Source organism: Triticum urartu, chromosome 7, assembly GCF_003073215.2.
Source record: "Triticum urartu cultivar G1812 chromosome 7, Tu2.1, whole genome shotgun sequence".
NCBI lineage: Eukaryota > Viridiplantae > Streptophyta > Magnoliopsida > Poales > Poaceae > Triticum > Triticum urartu.
Window position 1 is genome coordinate 100,130,949 of NC_053028.1, and position 20,013 is coordinate 100,150,961.

Sequence of the window (20,013 nt, forward strand, 5' to 3'; positions counted from 1 at the left end):
CCTCATTTGAAACTCTGGCATTGATGATACAAGAACGTGCTGATTACAAGTCACTTGATCCCGCTGATATTCTTGAGAGGCTAAATACTCATGAGTTCCAACTTGCTAAAAAAGAGATCTCTATGGTTTGAGCTATGGCAGATCATGTGCACTGAAGGCCAAGGCAGTATCTGAGTCCGAAGATGAAGACTCTGGTAGCAGCCTTGGTGATCCTGAAGAACTAAGCCATGATCTAGCTCTGCTCGTGAAGAAGTTCCAAAAGTTCTCAAGACGTGGTCGCCTTGGAAGACCCTCAAGGAGCAATGATTCCTCATCCAGTGACTACAAGAGGAGGCTCTGTCACAAATGCAAGAAACCTGGACATTACATTCAAGATTGTCCTCAGTGGGAAAAGGAATCAAAGAAGAAGAAATACAAGGATCACAGTTCTGATGATGCGAAGAAAAAGAAGAAATCCACAAAATCTTCATCATCAAAATCCTCAAAGTCTTCATATCACAAGAAGAGCAGCTCCAAGAAGGCTAGGGCATTCATTGGCAAGGAAATGGACTCTGAGGCTGAATCTGAAGAAAATGAGGAAGAGGAGACATCTAAGGAGTCCGAATCCGGAGTGGCGAGCCTAGCTCTCGCTACTGCATTTGTTAGCAAGTCTATCTTCAACACTGAAGAAAATGACCTCACCAACAAGGCTGATGAAGGCGATGATGACTACGCTCCCACCTATTGCTTCATGGCAAAGGGTGCCAAGGTACTCAAATATACCTCCCCTGAATCAAGTGAGAATGAATCTGATGAAAACCTTAAGCCCATCTATTCTAAACTTACTAAGATTGCTGTAAAACAACAAAGGGATTTTGAAAAGGTTCAAAGCATGCTAGACAAAAGTGATGATATGTTGGGTGGAGAAATGGGTCGCACTAAAGCCTTGACTGAAAACCTTCAGAGACTTTCAGACTAGGTTTGACAATCTTCAAGGTCATCATAACACTCTCTTATCTGATCATGAGAAGCTTTCTTATGAATTTCTTCAAAGAAAGCAAGACCTTGAGAAGCTAAGAGTGAGTTATGAAGATCTTCAGAAGGAGCGCGATTCATTACTTGCTCAACAAATCAGTGCTTCTCAGGAAGAATTTGTTCCTCCTTCTTTGAAATGCATTGAATGTGAATCTTCTAATTCTTCACCTGAATGTTCAAATGCTGCTAATGTTTCAAATTCTTCACATGCCTCTGCTATCACTAATTCCTCATCTGAGGACACTACTAGTATCACTGATGACGTAGGGCTGAAGGAATTGTACATGACATGCATGTACAAAAGCCTCAAAGGGCATCAGACTCTTTGTGATGTGCTTAAAAAGCAGATCCTCAACAGGAACCCTAGGAAAGAGGGTATTGCCTTTGAGAGGAAACTCAATGCCGATGGTACATATTGGAAGCCTGAGCAGTACCCCAAAACTACATGGGTTGCTGCAAAGGGACCTACAGTTGATCCATCTAATTTATCTGGATTTGCATGTGAATCTCCTTATTCTGATGATGAGTCATTTGACTCCAACTATAAACTATTCAAAAATCAGAATGGTGAAGTATTTGCTAGATATGTTGGCACTAACTGCAGGAACGGTCCCCCTATGAAGAAAATCTGGGTTCTCAAAAGATGCCTTGAAAATCTTCAGGTGAATGTCATCATGACGCCACCTGTGAAGAATAGGAACCCCAGACCAAATTCTTCATATGGACCAAATTCTTCATATGGATCCAAGTCCTCATACGGACCAAACTCCTCACATGGATCATATTCCTCAAAAGGATCAAAGTCCTCATATGAACATCATCGTGCTAACCCGTATGTTTCGCAGGGAAGATCTAAGGATTATGGATATGTGCATTATTCTTCAAATCATTATGTTCATAAGTCCTCAAAGAATTTCTCTGCTTACTCTTATGCTTACTCTAACCCCCTCTTATGTGAAACGAAATGGACTGGCATCTATGCAACCTTTCTCTTATGGAGCTCGCAGAATGATGAACTCTTTGCCACCCCTTCAGATGTGGGTGGTGAAGAAAAAGAACTAATCTCTTCTGTAGGGTCAGGTCTCCAGACGTACGTAATCGTCTGAAGAATTTGCTGGAGACCTGAGTATGCCTGAAAGGACGTAGGCTAATCATGAAGAAATGAACTTTCATTTCTCACGTCCTCATACTGCTTTATCTGTTCTTTTGCTTGATGAAATTGATCTGATGCTTTGATGTCATATTCTTCACTGATAAAGTATATAAGTTTGTAAAATGCACTAATTCATCTGCAGGATGATCAACCCAAAGCCACTAAGTGGGTCCTCGATAGTGGATGTACAAATCACATGACTGGTGACAAGAATCTATTGATGGATGCTCCATTATCTCCGTCGCATCTGAAGCATATCATCTTTGCCGACAAAGGCAAAAGTCAGGTATTGGGTCTAGGTAAGGTTGCGATCACAAAGGATCGACACATGGACAAAGTCATGCTTGTTGAGTCCTTAGGATACAACCTTATGTCTATCTCAATGCTTTGTGATCTTGATATGGTTGTTGTCTTTGGCAAGTACCGTTGTGTTGTGGTTATGGAAGCTGACAATTCCAAAGTCTTCGAAGACTTTAGGAGAGGAGACCTGTATATTGTTGATTTCTCTACAGGACCACAACCAGCCGTGTGCCTACTTGCAAAAGCTTCAGAAGGCTGGCTCTGGCATCGACGACTTGGTCATGCAGGCATGAGGAATTTGCACACGCTTGCGAAGAAGAAGCATGTCATCAGCATCGAGAATGTCAAATTCCTCAAGGATCACCTATGCGGAGCCTGTGAAGCTGGGAAGATGACAAAGGCTAAGCATCCAGCAAAGACTATCATGACCACCACTCGTCCATTTGAATTGCTTCACATGGATCTCTTCGGTCCTAATCATTATTCTGCTGTTTCAAATGATGCATCTCAATATGGCTTTTTTATTGTTGATGATTACTCTCGATACACATGGGTACACATTGTTACTTACAAACATGAAGTGCAGGAAGTCTTCAAACGATTTTCCTCGAGGGCTTCAACCAACTTTGGTGTGAAGATCAAGCACATCAGAACTGACAATGGAACTGAGTTCAAGAATTCTGGTCTAGATGACTATCTTGATGAACTTGGTATTACTCATGAGTTATCTGCTCCTTACACTCCTTAGCAGAATGACGCCGTGGAGCGCAAGAACAGGACTCTTGCTGAGATGGCTCGCACTATGCTTGATAAATACAAAACGCCTCGTCGGTTCTGGATTGAGGTAATTGATACTGCGTGCCACATCATCAACAGAGTATATCTTCAAAAATTCTTCAAGAAGACTGCCTATGAACTCCTCACTGATAAGAAACCCAATGTAATTTATTTCAAAGTCTTCGATGCTAAATGTTGGATTAGAGATCCTGATCACAACTCAAAATTTGCAACGAAAGCACATGAAGGTTTTATGCTTGGTTACGGAAAGGTCTCGCACACCTACAGAGTCTTCAACAACGTCTTCACAAGGTTGTTGAAATTGTAGATGTGTGGTTCGATGAAACTAATGGCTCACAAAGAGAGCACCTACCTACTGTGATAGATGAACCAACACCTGAGGAAACTATCAAGTTCAAGGCTACCGAGGATGTCATTCCTACTGAAGAATCTGCTGAAGAATTCATTCCAGAACATGAAGAACGTTGAGCTAATGCACTTGAAGAAAATATTAAAGAAAATGGTGCTGAGGAGAATGCTGATCAAATTCCTCAATGACAACCAGCTCATCCTCGCATTGCAAAAGAAGTGCAAGTTGAAAAGATCATCAATGACATTGAAAGTGCGTTATATCGACTAGAGGGGGGTGAATAGGCGATTTTTATGAAATTCTTCACTGAGGAATTTGCCGGTGAGGAAATTCCTTAGTGAAGAACTACTAGCAGCGGAATAAGTACTCAGAAGTAAACATAACTGAAGACAAGCATGGTCATCATGATGAAATGAAGACAAGCACAGAGTACTGAAAGCGTAATCACAGGATAACACAGGATGAAGACAAACATACTGAAGAAATTGAACTGAGGAAATTGAGAAAGTCTTCAGTCAAAAGTCTTCAAACACATATATGAACAAGCACACAACACAGTTATGAGGAAATGAAAGAGTTGAGGAAATAGAACTAGGGAGCTTGGTGAAGACAATGATTTGGTAGACCAGTTCCAACTGCTGTCTCAGTTGTACATTTGGTTGGAGCGGCTGGGTATTTAAACTCGAGGACGCACAGTCCCGGACACCCAGTCCTGAACACGCAGCTCAGGACACTAAGTCCTCACCGTATTCTCCTTGAACTAAGGTCACACAGACCTCGTCCAATCACTCGTGGTAAGTCTTCAGGCGACTTCCAAACCTTCACAAACTTGGTCACTCGGCAATCCACAATTCCTCTTGGATGCTCTAGACCATGACGCCTAACCGTCTGGAAGAAGCACAGTCTTCAAGGGTAACAAGCGTCGGATCCACGCAGGATCAATCTCTTCAGTGATGCTCAATCACTTGGGGTTTGTAGGTGTTTGGGTTTGGGTTTTTTCCTCACTTGATGATTTTCGCTCAAAGTTCTCGGAGGATGGGTTGCTCTCAAATGACAAGTGTCAGTTTCTCCCGGAGCAGCCAACTAGCTAGTGGTTGTAGGGGGTGGCTATTTATAGCCTAGGGAGAAGCCCGACATGATAAGACATAAATGCCCTTCAATGATATGACTGTTAGGTGGATAGATATTTTGGGACAGCTGGCGCATAGCACAGCAACGGTCGGAATTTTTAGTAGCAAAATCCTCAGGGCTATCATGTTCCTCACTGTGTAGACAATCCGCACTGGCGAATTCCTAACTCCTCAGTCAGAACAAATTCCTGAATGACCAGAAGAACTTCGTCTCTGTCACTGAAGAATATGACTGAACTGTATGAGATTTCCAATGGCTTCACTCGAAGGGATTGGTAGGTGTAGGATTTTGAGTTGAGCATCACATGGAAATTTTTCCTTAGTATTTCCTCGACCCCCTTTAACAGTACGGTGTTTCCTATGACTCAAGAAAGAGAAAATGAAACTACGAAAACAAAAGTCTTCACGCTTCATGTTCCTCGAATGAATACCAAGTCTTCAAGGTCACACCAATTTCTTCACTTTCAAAGTCTTCAGAAATCCAAAGTCTTCAGTCGAGGAACTTCATTTTTAGGGGCCGACTTTCTCTGTAAATATCAAACTCCTCATAGACTTATAGACCTGTGTACACTCACAAACGCATTAGTCCCTTAACCTATAAGTCTTCAGTACACCAAAATCACTAAGGGGCACTAGATGCACTTACAATCTCCCCCTTTTGGTGATTGATGACAATATAAGTTAAGTTTTCAACGGGGATAAACATATGAAGTGTAAATACTGATATTGAGGAATTTGATTGCAAGACATAGAAGAACTCCCCCTGAAGATGTGCATAGTGAGGAATTTGCTTTTGAAGCAATGCACACTTGAAGAGTTGAATCATGGAGATCTCCCCCTATATCTTGTAATTCATACACGCATTTGACATATAACAGAGAAGAATTTGAAATGCATGATGAAATATGGTGACTGACGTAATTTAGCATGCGTGCATTAGCATATATGAGGAAAAAGCATGCAGAAAAACATATCAAAAGTATCAGAGCACCATCGGGTTTAAGTTTACAACTCGATCCAAAAAGTCTCAGAAGAACGAGAGTTGTAACTTAACAAGAAAAACGCCCATATAGAAAGACCCGCTTGAAGACTAACTCAAAATTCTCCCCCTTTGTCATCAAATGACCAAAAGGATCGAATATGAGGACTAACGCCCCTGAAGAATATCAAGTTGATGAAGGAGCGCCAGCGTTGTTGGGGTCGTTTGTTGTAGTAGGGCCTGCTGCAGTGTCGTCCAAGTCTTCATTCTCATCAGTGTCGCACGATGAAGAATATGAGCTGGCCACTAAGGAAGGAACCTTAACCTTCTTGAATTTCTTCGGTGGAGGTGCAGACCAGTCAAAATCTTTCTTGAGACCCATTTTCTTTAGATCGTCTTCACCATACAGATGTGACAGTATTGCCCAGGTGCGACCGAAGACTTCATGGAGGTAGTAATGGTTTTTCTTCACTGCATTGTGTGTAGCAGTCATGTTTTGAAGAAATGAACCAAACTGACGCTTAACCCATTTATGATTTCGATCCACCTTCTGGTGAAGACTAAACAGAAGGTCACGATCAGTCATCACACGAGGAGCAGTGGCTTGAGGAGTAGACTTGGGTGCATTGGCAGAGTCATGTGTGGCAGAGTCATCATTGGTGGAATAAGATGCAGCCTTGCGAAACTGACCATCCAATGGACGAATGCCTTCATCTATAACAGCTGGTGCCTTGCCCTTTCCATCAACTGAGGAATAGGTCTGCTTGAGGACTTTAATTGGGGGCAAGTAGCTAAGGTGATTCTGAAAATCAGCTTTGTAGTTGAGTGAAGACCTTGTCCCGAGGAATCTCATAATCCAAGGTGCATAAGGCTTCAGCTCAAACGGAGACAGTGCAACATTTGCCAGAGTCCTCATGAAGAAATCGTGATAATTGACAGGAATGCCATGAACGATATTAAATACCAGATTCTTCATGATGCGAACAATTTCCTCATCAGATGAGTCGTGGCCTTTGATAGGACTCATTGTCCTCATAAGAATACGATAGACAGTTCTAGGCACATAAAGCAATTCCTTCACGAGGAATTTGGTTCTTGGTGCCTGACTTGGCTTCAAAGGTTTCATCAGAACCTGCATGTAGTGATTTGTAAGCTCAGATTCACTGTAGATGCAACGACCTTCTTCAAGGGGAGGACTGAGGGGTAAGGCACGAAGCAATTCAGAAGCTGGTGCAGTGTAGTGAGTGTTTTCAGACATCCAGTCCAGCATCCATGAATTCACATCTTCAGAATCTCCTGTGATGTGCAGTGTTGCATACAATTGAAGAATTAGTTCTTCATTCCAATCGCAGATGTCAGAGCAAAAGTTTAATAGTCCAGCGTCGTGAAGAACACCGAGGACTGGTGCGAAGCATGGCAGAGATTCCATATCCACGTGAGGAATGTGCTCATGGTAGAAGATTTTCTCTTTGTTGAACATCACTGAGGAATAAAAATTGGCTTGACTAGAAGTCCAGAAACGCCTCTTCCTAATGCGAGCAGAGTTATAAGGGTTGTAGTCTTCGAAGAATACATGCTCGCCGAAGAAATCATCAGCCTTGAACTTTTGCTTGCGTGAGAATGGATCCTTTGGCTTGGGTAGAGGAGTGTCAGTGAGTTGCATCACGACCTCAGGAATCGCAATCTCAGGTTCTTCAGGCTGAGGAATTTCTGGTTCCTCTTCAGTGGCAGTCTGTGTCTTCAGATGTTCAGCAGCAGCAGTTTCTTGAGCACTAGTGGCTGGAATTTCCTCATGTATAAATGAAGTGGGGTGAGTTTCTTCAGAGCCCATTTGAACAGTTTGTGCATGTGACTAAGGTATTTGCTGCAACGGTGTGAACATTGGAGAGTTTGGATGCTGACTTCCCCAGAATTCATCACTTATTATTGGTGTGGAGCAGCCAACGTCCACATCTTCATCTTCCATTTCTTCAACGCCAGCCTCTTCAGCTGTGAACTGAGGCATAGGCGAGGAAATAACAGATGTTGAAGGGATCGCATCCACTTCAATTTCTTCATCAAGCTGCTCCGACGAAGCAGCAGAATGATTTTCTTCATCAGATCCGCTAGGGATCTCATATTCTTCACCAAAAGGAACAAGGTCCTTTGATGGCATGGTTGAGATCGGAACAACATCAATGGGATTAGAAAATGAACTGGTCAAAGGCTTCATCTTCTTCGGAGCTGAAGAATCTGAAGTAGCTGATGCTTTCCTTTTCTTCACTGCTGCAAGCTCTGCAGCCTTGATCTTCTTCACATCTGATGCAGATGGAAGGATCGGAGTTGGTGTTGGCGTAGGAGGAGCAGAGGAATCTGGTTGATTTTCTTCAGGCACAACTGATGCAGTTGCCCTGATTTCTTCAGTTTCTTCAGGCGCACCGCTAGTGGATGCCCTGACAATTTCTTCAGCGGCTGGAATGCAGTCATCAGCCCTGGAACTCACATTTTTGTCAGCAGCCTGATTTTCATCAGCGGTGCTGGCATGTTCTTCAGTCGGCTGAGCAGATGCTTCAGCCTGAGGAATTTCCTGTTGTGCTGGGGCAGCAACATTTGAAGTGAACTATTCAGTTATCTTTACAAATCTGACTTTGGCTCCTTGCCAATCAGCATAGTAGGCTTTGAAGTCATCACCGAGGGTTTTGATTTCAGATTGGATTTTTACAAGTTCATCAGTTGTCATAGTGACAATGTTGTTCTTCAGAAATTTCTCCTTCTTGTACTGCGCTTTATTGATCTGCCTGGCCTTCTCATATTTCCATTTTTCTTCTTGGATGAAATGGGTCAGCATGTGACTTTGGCCAGGAGTCAGCTTGAAGTCAGGCATGAGAGTGTTGGGGTTCTTGTGCCAAACATCAATGTATTCGAGGATCAACTTGGGATTCAAAAGCAGTGGCACATTTGTTCCCTTGGCTCGAGCGGCCCTGACTTACCTATCTCTGATGATTTCAGCAAGTTCATCATCATCAGCTTCTTCTTCTTCAGACGACACTTGGAAGGCGACCTGCTTCTTCTGAGGACTTGGGTGAGGACCTCATCCAGCAGTGGACTTTGTCTTCAGTAGAGAGGGTCCCGTTGAGGAATTTGGTGCAGCTGAGGAACTAGCTGAGGCTCCTGCGGCAATAGATATGCCTGCTGTCCTTTGGCATGAGGCGAGATGCACAGGTGCTGAGGATTTAGTCGGAGTGGCCGAAGACTTTGGCGGAGGACCTGAGGACTTTTGAGGAACAGGAGTAGCATGAGGAATTTGCCGTGAGGGCTTTGAGGATTCTGGCCGTGAGGGCATTGCTGAGGAACTTGGCCTTGAGGGCACTGTTGGTGAATCACTTGGCTTGCACGCAGGCTTCTTTGACATAGCCTTCTTCGGCTTGACAATAGAGGCCTCAGCAGAGGCAGCAGCAGCAGCAGAGTCTTCATTGAATTTCCTCACTGCTTCTCTGGCTTGCTTAGCCAACTTGGCTTGGCGCTTGGCCCATTCATCAGGATAGTCCTCACCGCGCTTGAGGCTGGTGGGAACAGCTATTTGGCCAGGTTCCAATGGAGGTCTTGGGTAAGGAGGATTGAGTGCGAATTTCTTCATGTATTTGGGAGTGACATATCTATACTCCCTCCACTCTCTAGCCGATCTCCTCTCTATCTTCTGAATGCGCACCTTGCGCTCATTCTTCGTTTCCTCAAGAGGTGTGCAGTACCCAGCATATATTTCATTAGGGATCTCAAACGCTGTATTGACCTCAGGCCTCTTTCCTCCTTTCTATGGCTTCTTACCGTCAGCCATTTTCTTCAGTTGAGGAATTTGAACAATTGAATTCTCTGAAGAAGTATGTAGCTTTTCTTCGAGGAACGCTGCAAATGAGTTAAGTTGATGAGAACCTAGTGATTCAGCAGCTGACATGAGTACCTGTGAACAGAGTATAGTTGCGAGGAATTTGGAGAGGTCATATGCATTCTCAGAAGGTTTTTCAAAAAGGAACAAGTTTGAGGAATTTGACCAGATGAGTCTTGAAGAATTTCACTAAGCGTTCTTTGTCTTAGGTTCCAGAGTTGTATAGATCGAAGATCCACACAATTGAGGAATCTTGAAGAAAAATGATGCTTATAGAAACGAATCAAGAACAGATGACTTGTGAGGTGTTTAGTGTGTGAAGATATGAAGAAAAACACCTTTGAAGATTTTGTAGATAATCATTCGAATCAACGAGGGAAGTAAAAGTAACTTTTAATTACCCTGGATGAAGAACACGACGAACAGTGAAGTGGAGAGGTGAAGTTCGTCTGTGTAGATCTTCCACGCCCTAACTCGGCGGAGGAAGACGGCTACGGCGGCGGCGGAGTGAAGATTTCCGCGACTGGTGCGAGTACGGCGGCGACGAGGTCAAGGCAGTGAAGCTCTTCCTCACCGACGACGATGAGGTAGCGGCGGCGCTAGGGTTTGAGAAGCTTGAGCTGGAGAGAGGTCGAGCGGAGTAAAAGAAGTGTGGAAGGGGAAGAGGGGTATTTATAGCCACCGTGAAAAATTGTTCGCCCGAAGAAATTGGACGAACGTGCCCCTGACCCTTCTCATTCGCATGACATGTGTCACCCACGTACTGAGAGGTGGAGATCGTGTGCGATCGTGGGTGAAAGGATATGTGTATCGTGGGATGCAGAACGGTTTGAGCGGCAAAGCCGAAAATTTAGATAAGATAGGTTTTAAAGTTCCATTCGCAATTTCTTCAGCTAACAAGGACACAGTGAAGATTTTGAACGAGTTTCAAGTAGAACGCACATGAAGAATTTGTGAACAGATTGGGTTGAGTATAGCATAGAGGGGGAAAGGGTCCGATCACATTCACTTAGCAGAAAAACCAACTTGAAGAATTAGCAATAAGTGAATGCTGTAGAGGACATAAACTCATATATATATACATATATATATATAGTTTTACTATTAATCATGCAGGGTGCAGAATAAGTTATTCTTCACCCGAGGTAATCTTACGATCATTTCATAATTAAATTATGTTTCGAATTCAAATATTTACATTCCTATTGATTCACTACATAAAATTTGACATAAGAAAATAAAAATATAGGTCAGAAGACAAGAAAATTTGCAGTTTATGTGTATTTTAGACTATGTTTTTATGTTTGTAATTTTACATAACATAAAATATTTTTTACGGTGATTATATATTTTCTTACGGTTCCTTTTTGCGTCGGAAATAAGACAAAACTTACGGAACATAAAATTACGGTGCATTGATGGTAAAATAGAGGGGGGTGAAGAATAACTATTCCTCACCCAGGGTGACGAATAGCGCGACCCTATATATATATATATAGCCAATGAAGAAAAACGACGGAAACAGTGAAGACAATGCAAAGTTGAAGAATTTGAACAACTGAGGAACTTCAACTTTTGGTGGTGGCGTGACCCACCGTATAAGAATGATGATTTCAGACACCGCGTACAATTATCGTAGGGTTCTGAGAATCAAATTCTTCGTTAATTTGTTCACACTAAGAGTGTTATTCTTCATTGATTGAAGAAAAACGTTTCTTCATGTGTTGCACATCTAAGTCATCAATTTTGCATAAGTGTTAGGATGAGTGTCCTTTTCAAAGAACATTCGAAGATTTTAGGATATTTAGCTCACACCGCAACTTGCTAAATCTCTTCTCATCCAAGGGCTTTGTGAAGATATCGGCTAGCTGTTTTTCAGTCTTCACATGCTCAATAGAAATGTCGCCCTTCAACACATGATCACGAAGGAAATGATGACGAATCTGAATGTGCTTAGTCTTCAGTGCTGAACTAGGTTGTGAGCAATCTTGATGGCACTCTCATTGTCACAGAAGAGAGGCACATTCTTCATGTTGACGTCATAGTCCTTGAGAGTTTGCTTCATCCATAGCAATTGAGCAAAGAAAGAACCAGCGGCAATGTACTCAGCTTCAGTAGTAGATAGTGATACGCAGTTCTGTTTTTTCGAGGATCAACAAACCAAAGATCGTCCGAGGAAATGACATGTACCAGATGTTGACTTGCGGCCCACACGATCACCAGCATAGTCAGAGTTAGAATATCCAATGAGATCAAAAGCCGAGCCCTTGGGGTACCATAATCCAAGTGTTGGTGTGTGAGCTAGATATCGAAGAATATGCTTCACAGCCTTATGGTGTGATTCCTTCGGTGTAGCTTGAAATCGGGCACACATGCAAACACTAAGCATTATATCTGGCCTAGATGCACATAAGTACAATAAAGAGCCAATCATGGAGCGGTATACCTTATGATCGAAGTCGATACCATTTTCATCAGTGCATAGATGGCCATTTGTGGGCATAGGAATTTTGATGCCTTTGCAATCTTGCATGCCGAATTTCCTCAGTACATCCTTGAGGTATTTCTCCTGAGATATGAATATGCCATTGCGTTGTTGATGAATTTGAAGACCTAAGAAGAATTTCAACTCTCCCATCATAGACATTTGATATTCTTCACTCATCATATAGGCAAATTTATTACTATAACGTTGGTCAGTACAGCCAAAGATAATATCATCAACATATATTTGGCACACAAACAATTCACAATCATAAGATTTAGTGAAAAGAGTAGGGTCGAGTGAACCGGGTTTGAAGCCTTTCTTCATGAAGAATTCCTTCAAGGTATCATACCACGCCCATGGGGCCTGCTTGAGGCCATAGAGGGCCTTGTTGAGTCTGAAGACTTTGTCAGGATTCTTCGGATCTTCAAAACCCGGGGGTTGAGCAACATATACTTCTTCCTCAAGCTTACCATTGAGGAATGCACTTTTCACATCCATTTGATATAAAGTGATATCATGATGGTTAGCATAAGCAAGTAATATGAAAATAGCCTCAAGTCTAGCAACAGGTGCAAAATTTTCATCGAAATCAATTCCTTCAACCTGTGTGTAGCCTTGAGCTACGAGCCGTGCCTTATTCCTCACCACAAGGCCATTTTCATCTTGCTTGTTCCGGTAGATCCACTTTGTGCCAATGATATTGTGCTTGCGAGGATCTGGACGTTTGACCAGTTCCTAGACATTGTTGAGCTCGAACTGATGTAATTCTTATTGCATGGCCTGAATCCACTCAGGCTCCAGAAATGCTTCATCTATCTTAGTGGGCTCTATGATAGAGACAAAAGCATAGTGCCCACAAAAGTTAGATAAATGTGAAGCCTTTGAGCGTGTGAGAGGACCTGACGCTTTGATGTCATTGATGATCTTTTCAACTTACACTTCTTTTGCAATGCGAGGATGAGCTGGTTGTCGTTGAAGAATTTGATCAGCATTCTCTTCAGCACCATTTTCTTCAATATTTTCTTCAGGAGCATTAGCTCGACGTTCTTCATGTTCTGGAATGAATTCTTAAGCAGATTCTTTAGTAGGAATGACATCCTCAGTAGCCTTGAACTTGATAGTTTCCTCAGGTGCTGGTTCATCTATCACACTAGGTAGGTGCTCTCTTTGCGAGCCATTAGTTTCATCGAACCGCACATCTACAGTTTCAACAACTTTGTGAAGAACGTTGTTGAAGACTTTGTAGGTGTGCGAGTCCTTTCTGTAACCAAGCATAAAACCTTCATGTAGTTTCGGTGCAAATTTTGAGTTGTGGTGAGGATCTCTAATCCAACATTTAGCACCGAAGACTTTGAAATAACTTACATTGGGTTTCTTATCAGTGAGGAGTTCATAGGCAGTCTTCGTGAAGAATTTGTGAAGATATACTCTGTTGATGATGTGGCATGCAGTATCAACTGCCTCAGTCTAGAAACGACGAGGCGTTTTGTATTCATCAAGCATTGTGCGAGCCATCTCAGCAAGAGTCCTGTTCTTGCGCCCCACGACGCCGTTCTGCTGAGGATTATAAGGAGCAGATAACTCATGAGTAATACCAAGTTCATCAAGATAGTCATCGAGACCAGAATTCTTGAACTCAGTGCCATTGTCACTTCTGATATGCTTGATCTTCACACCAAAGTTAGTTGAAGCCCTCGAGGAAAATCGTTTGAAGACTTCCTGCACTTCATGTTTGTAAGTAACAAGGTGTACCCATGTGTAACGAGAGTAATCATCAACAATAACAAAGCCATATTGAGATGCTTCATTTGAAACAGCAGAATAATGATTAGGACCGAAGAGATCCATGTGAAGCAATTCAAATGGACGAGTAGTGGTCATGATAGTCTTCGCTGGATGCTTGGCCTTGGTCATCATTCCAGCTTCACAGGCTCCACATAGGTGGTCCTTGAGGAATTTGACATTCTCAATGCCAATGACATGCTTCTTCTTCGCAAGCGTGTGCAAATTCCTCATGCCTGCATGACCAAGTCGTCGATGCCAGAGCCAGCCTTCTGAAGCTTTTGCAAGTAGGCACACGGCTGGTTGTGGTCCTGTAGAGAAATCAACAATATATAGGTCTCCTCTCCTAAATCCTTCGAAGACTTTGGAATTGTCAGCTTCCATAACCACAACACAACGGTACTTGCCAAAGACAACAACCATATCAAGATCACAAAGCATTGAGATAGACATAAGGTTGTATCCTAAGGACTCAACAAGCATGACTTTGTCCATGTGTCGGTCCTTTGTGATCGCAACCTTACCTAGACCCAATACCTGACTTTTGCCTTCGTTGGCAAAGATGATATGCTTCAGATGCGACGGAGATAATGGAGCATCCATCAATAGATTCTTGTCACCAGTCATATGATTTGTACATCCACTATCGAGGACCCACTTAGTGGCTTTGGGTTGATCATCCTGCAGATGAATTAGTGCATATTACGAACTCATATACTTCATATGTGAAGAATATGACATCAATTCATCATATCAATTTCATCAAGCAAAAGAACAGATAAAGTAGTATGAGGACGTGAGAAATGAAAGTTCATTTCTTCATGATTAGCCTGCGTCCTATCAGGCATGATCAGGTCTCCAGCAAATTCTTCAGACGATTACGTACGTCTGGAGACCTGACCCTGCAGAAGAGATTAGTCACCACCCACATCTGAAGGGGTGGCAAAGAGTTCATCATTCTGCGAGCTCCATACGAGAAGGATGGCATAGAAGCTAGTCCATTTCGTTTCACATAAGAGGGGTTAGAGTAAGCATAAGAGTAAGCAGAGAAATTCTTTGAGGACTTATGGACATAACGATTTGAAGAATAATGCACATATCCATAATTGAAAGCACAAGTGCTCCCTAGGTGGTTTTGATAATTTATGACAACATATCGCTTGTTGGACTAATGTTTCTATCTAGCATGTTTCAGATAAGTTCAACAATGGAGAGGCATGGACTAAAGGTTGTGGGAACTCCTTCAAGATGCTAAGGACAAAGTATTGGCTAAAGCTTCAAGCTCAAGACTCCTCATTTTACATTTTAGTGATCCAAGATCACATTGAGTCTTTAGGAAAAGCCAATACTATTAAGGAGGGATGAGGTGTTGCTTAATGAGCCTCTTGCTTCATGTGCTTAGTGATATGCTCCAAAACCCTCAGCTACTTTCCCACTTCCACATATGACCTAAACCCTAAGCCAAACTCGGTCCTACCGATTCTTCCTATCCGGCGCCACCGAGTTTCACTTGTCATAAGCCACTGCCAAAACCCTAATCATTTCGGTCTCACCGATGGGATCTCGGTCTCACCGAGATGGGCTTGCAAACTCTCTGTTACCCATTGCAATATTCTCGGTCCCACCGAGATATGCAATTGGTTCCACCGAGTTTGCTTGGCCAAATCTCAGTTTCACTTATTACCCAAATCGGTCCCACCGAGTTTGAGTAATCGGTCAAACCGAGTTTTGGATTTACCCTAACCCCAGCACATCGGTCCCACCGAGTTGATCCAGTCGGTCCCACCGAAATCTCTAACTGTCACTAGGTTTACATTTTCGGTCCGACCGAGTTTATTGATTCGGTCCCACCGAGATTGGAAAACTGTGTAACGGTTGGATTTTGTGTGGAGGCTATATATACCCCTCCACCTCCTTCTCATTCGAGGAGAGAGCCATCAGAACACATACACCATTCCAACTCATATGTTCTGAGAGAGAACCACCTACTCATGTGTTGAGACCAAGATATTCCATTCCTACCATATGAATCTTGATCTCTAGCCTTCCCAAGTTGCTTTCCACTCAAATCTTCTTTCCACCAAATCCAAATCCCATGAGAGAGAGTTGAGTGTTGGGGATACTATCATTTGAAGCACAAGAGCAAGGAGTTCATTACCTACACACCATTTGTTACTTCTTGGAAGAGTGGTGTCTCCTAGATTGGCTAGGTGTCACTTGGGAGCCTCCGACAAGATTGTGGAGTTGATCCAAGGAGTTTGTAAGGGCAAGGAGATTGCCTACTTCGTGAAGATCTACCGCTAGTGAGGCAAGTCCTGTGTGGGCGATGGCCATGGGTGGGATAGACAAGGTTGCTTCTTCGTGGACCCTTTGTGGGTGGTTGCTTTTTCGTGGACCCTTCGTGGGTGGAGCCCTGTGTGGACTCGCGCAACCGTTACCCTTGGGTGGAGCCCTGTGTGGACTCGCGCAACCGTTACCCTTCGTGGGTTGAAGTCTCCATCAACGTGGATGTAGGATAGCACCACCTATCCGAACCACCGGGAAAAACATCCGTGTCTCCAATTGCGTTTGAATTCTCCAAACCCTTCCCTTTACATTCTTGCAAGTTGCATGCTTTACATTCCGCTGCTCATATACTCTTTGCATGCTTGCTTGATATGTATTGTGTGTGTTGAAATTGTGCCTAAACTCCACTTAAACCGAAAAAGCTTAAAAATTGCAACTTGAGCATTATGTGTCTAATCACCCCCCTCTAGACACATCTACTTCTAGATCCTACAAGTGGTATCAGAGCTTTGGTCTCCATTGCCTTGGTTTAATCACCATTGGAGGAAGATGGATGTGTCTACTCTAGGGAGTCTTAGACATAGAGTGCCTATTCTTGATGGAAAGTACTTTCATGAGTGGAAAAATGAGATGCTTGTAATCTTCAATCAATATCATTTGAACAAGTATATTGCTAGCCCTTGTGCACCCCATATTGATCCCTTGCATCCTACCCTAGATGAAGATATTGACATGATTCGCAATCTTAGAACTATTGAGCTCATCATTAGAGGATTGCCCAAAAATTTGATTGCTAGTTTGCCTACTCAAAATTGTGCCTATACTATATGGAAATTTCTTGAGGAACGATTTCCCAATCATTCCTTGAAAACTTTGGATGAAATTCTCCATAAATCTATTGCCTTGAGTAAGATGAACTCTAGTGATCCTAGTTTTGGTAAATGTCTTCTTGAACTTGCCAATATTAAGCATGCTAAAGGTGATGTTGGAATCATTAATGATATCATACTCAAAGATATAAGAATTCATAAAAGTGACCACTTTGATGATCATTTATCTGATGAATTACCCTCTCTAGGAAATGATGAATCACAAGATCATGATGAACATGAATATTATGATGATGATGATAGTGACTTCGATCTTGATGATGCAATGAGACATTTTGGTCTTATGGCAAATCTTCGAGGATATGAATCAGGAGGAAAGGAATGGGTTCTTGATAGTGGATGTACTGATCATATGACCGGAGATGAAGAGATGTTTCGTGAGCTTGCTGAAAATGACGGCCCTCGAAAATATGTCACGTTTGGTGATAATTCAAAGGGTAAAGTGGTTGGCCTTGGTAAGGTGGCCATCTCACATGATAGTTCCATTCAAAATGTCATGCTCGTTGAATCTCTGGGCTACAACTTACTTTCAGTATCTAGACTTGCTGATTTCGGTTTGAATGTCCTATTTACTGAGGTAGATTGCCAAGTATTTCGTCGAGACAATCATAAAATGGTCTTTACGGGTATGCGTAGAGGAGATCTTTACATTGTCGATTTCTCTAAAAAGGCACAACCTAAAACTTGCTTTGTTGCTAAATCCTCAAAAGGTTGGTTGTGGCATAGACGACTAGGTCACGTTGGCATGAGAAACCTTGACAAGCTTATTAAAGGAAATCATATCCTTGGAGTTAACGATGTCATATTTGATAAGGATAGACTTTGCAGTGCTTGTCAAGCAGGTAAACAGGTTGGAGGATGACATCCCGTGAAGAACATCATGACCACAAGGAGGCCACTCGAGCTACTTCGCATGGATCTTTTTGGTCCCAACGCCTACAAGAGTCTCGGTGGAAATTCTTTTGGTCTAGATATAGTTGATGACTTTTCAAGATTTACGTGGGTGTTCTTTCTTAATGACAAGTCGCAGGTCCAGAAGATCTTCAGAAACTTCGCTAGGAAAGCCCAAAATCAGTTTGATGTGAAGATCAAGAAGGTTCGGAGTGACAACGGAACGGAGTTCAAGAACGCAAATGTGGACACCTTTCTTGACGAAGAAGGGATTTCACACGAGTTCTCGGCTACGTACACACCTCAACAAAATGGAGTTGTTGAGAGGAAGAACCGGACGCTCATCGAAATGGCAAGAACGATGCTTGATGAATACAAGATGCCAAAGCACTTTTGGGCAGAAGCGGTTGAGACAGCTTGTCACGCAACAAATCACTTATATCTTCACAAGCTGCTCGGCAAGACGGCATACGAGCTCCTCACCGGTAACAAGCCTCAAGTTGGATACCTTCGAGTATTCGGCTCAAAGTGCTACATTCTTGATAAGCAGCGTCGTTCAAAGTTTGCTCCTAAATCTCATGAAGGTTTTCTACTTGGTTATGGCTCAAACTCTCACACTTACCGTGTCTACAACAATTTCACCCGAAAGGTTGAAGAGACGGTAGATGTGAAGTTTGATGAATCTAATGGCTCGCAAGTAGAGCAATTGCCAATTGATGTAGGAGACAAAGACCCCTCAGAAGCAATTCAAGACTTGTCCATTGGCAAAATTCGTCCAACGAGGTGAAGGAGAGTACTTCATCCGTCCAAGTGGAAGCTTCTACTTCACGACAAGGTGAACCAAGAATCGACACGGAAGCATCCACAAGTGGGACACACCAAGATGAAGAAAACGAGGAAATACGTCAAGACGAACATCAACAACCTCCTTCTCCACCACGACAAGAGAACGACGACGTCAACAATGAAGAAGGCCAGGAAGAAGAACAAGATGAAGAAGATGTTCAATGAAGACCCAAGCAAAAGCTCTCACGAGTTCAAGCAAGAATTGCCAAAGATCATCCCGTCGAGCAAATCCTCAATGATATACAAACCGGGAGAATCACTCGCTCAAAAACTTGTTTAGCTAACTTTTGTGAAAACTATTCATTCATCTCTAGCATTGAACCTATGAAGGTTGAAGAAGCATTGGAAGATCCGGATTGGATAAACGCTATGCACGAAGAGCTACATAATTTTGAGAGAAACCAAGTTTGGACATTGGTTGAGAAGCCCGACAACAACCACAACATCATTGGTACCAAATGGGTGTTCCGCAACAAGCAAGATGAAGATGGACAAGTGGTTCGCAACAAAGCACGTCTCGTCGCCCAAGGGTACACACAAGTCGAAGGTATGGACTATGGTGAGACGTATGCTCCCGTTGCTAGACTTGAGTCCATTCGCATCTTACTTGCCTATGCTAATCACCATAATATCAACTTGTACCAAATGGACATTAAAAGTGCTTTTCTAAATGGTGAAATAGAGGAGGAAGTTTATGTCAAACAACCTCCCGGCTTTATCAATCCTAAGAAACCAAATCATGTTTACAAACTTCACAAAGCTCTTTATGGTCTTAAACAAGCTCCTAGAGCATGGTATAAATGCTTGACCAAGTTCCTTACTACAAGTGGTTTTGAAATTGGTAAAATTGATTCTACTCTTTTTACTAAAAGGGTTAATGGAGAACTATTTGTATGCCAAATTTATGTTGATGATATCATATTTGGTTCAACTAACCCCCTCTTTAGTGAAAAGTTTGGAAAGCTAATGTCAGAGAAGTTTGAGATGTCTATGATGAGTGAACTCAAATTCTTTCTCGGGTTGCAAATCAAGCAAACTAAGGAAGGTACATTTGTCTCTCAAACAAAGTACACCAAGGACTTATTCAAGAAGTTCAATATGCAAGAATGCAAAGATGGTGAACCGGTTGATCAAAAGGTTTATCGCTCTATGATTGGTCCATTGTTATACCTATGTGCTTCACGTCCCGATATTATGCTAAGTGTGTGCACGTGTGCACGATATCAAGCTGCTCCTAAAGATTGT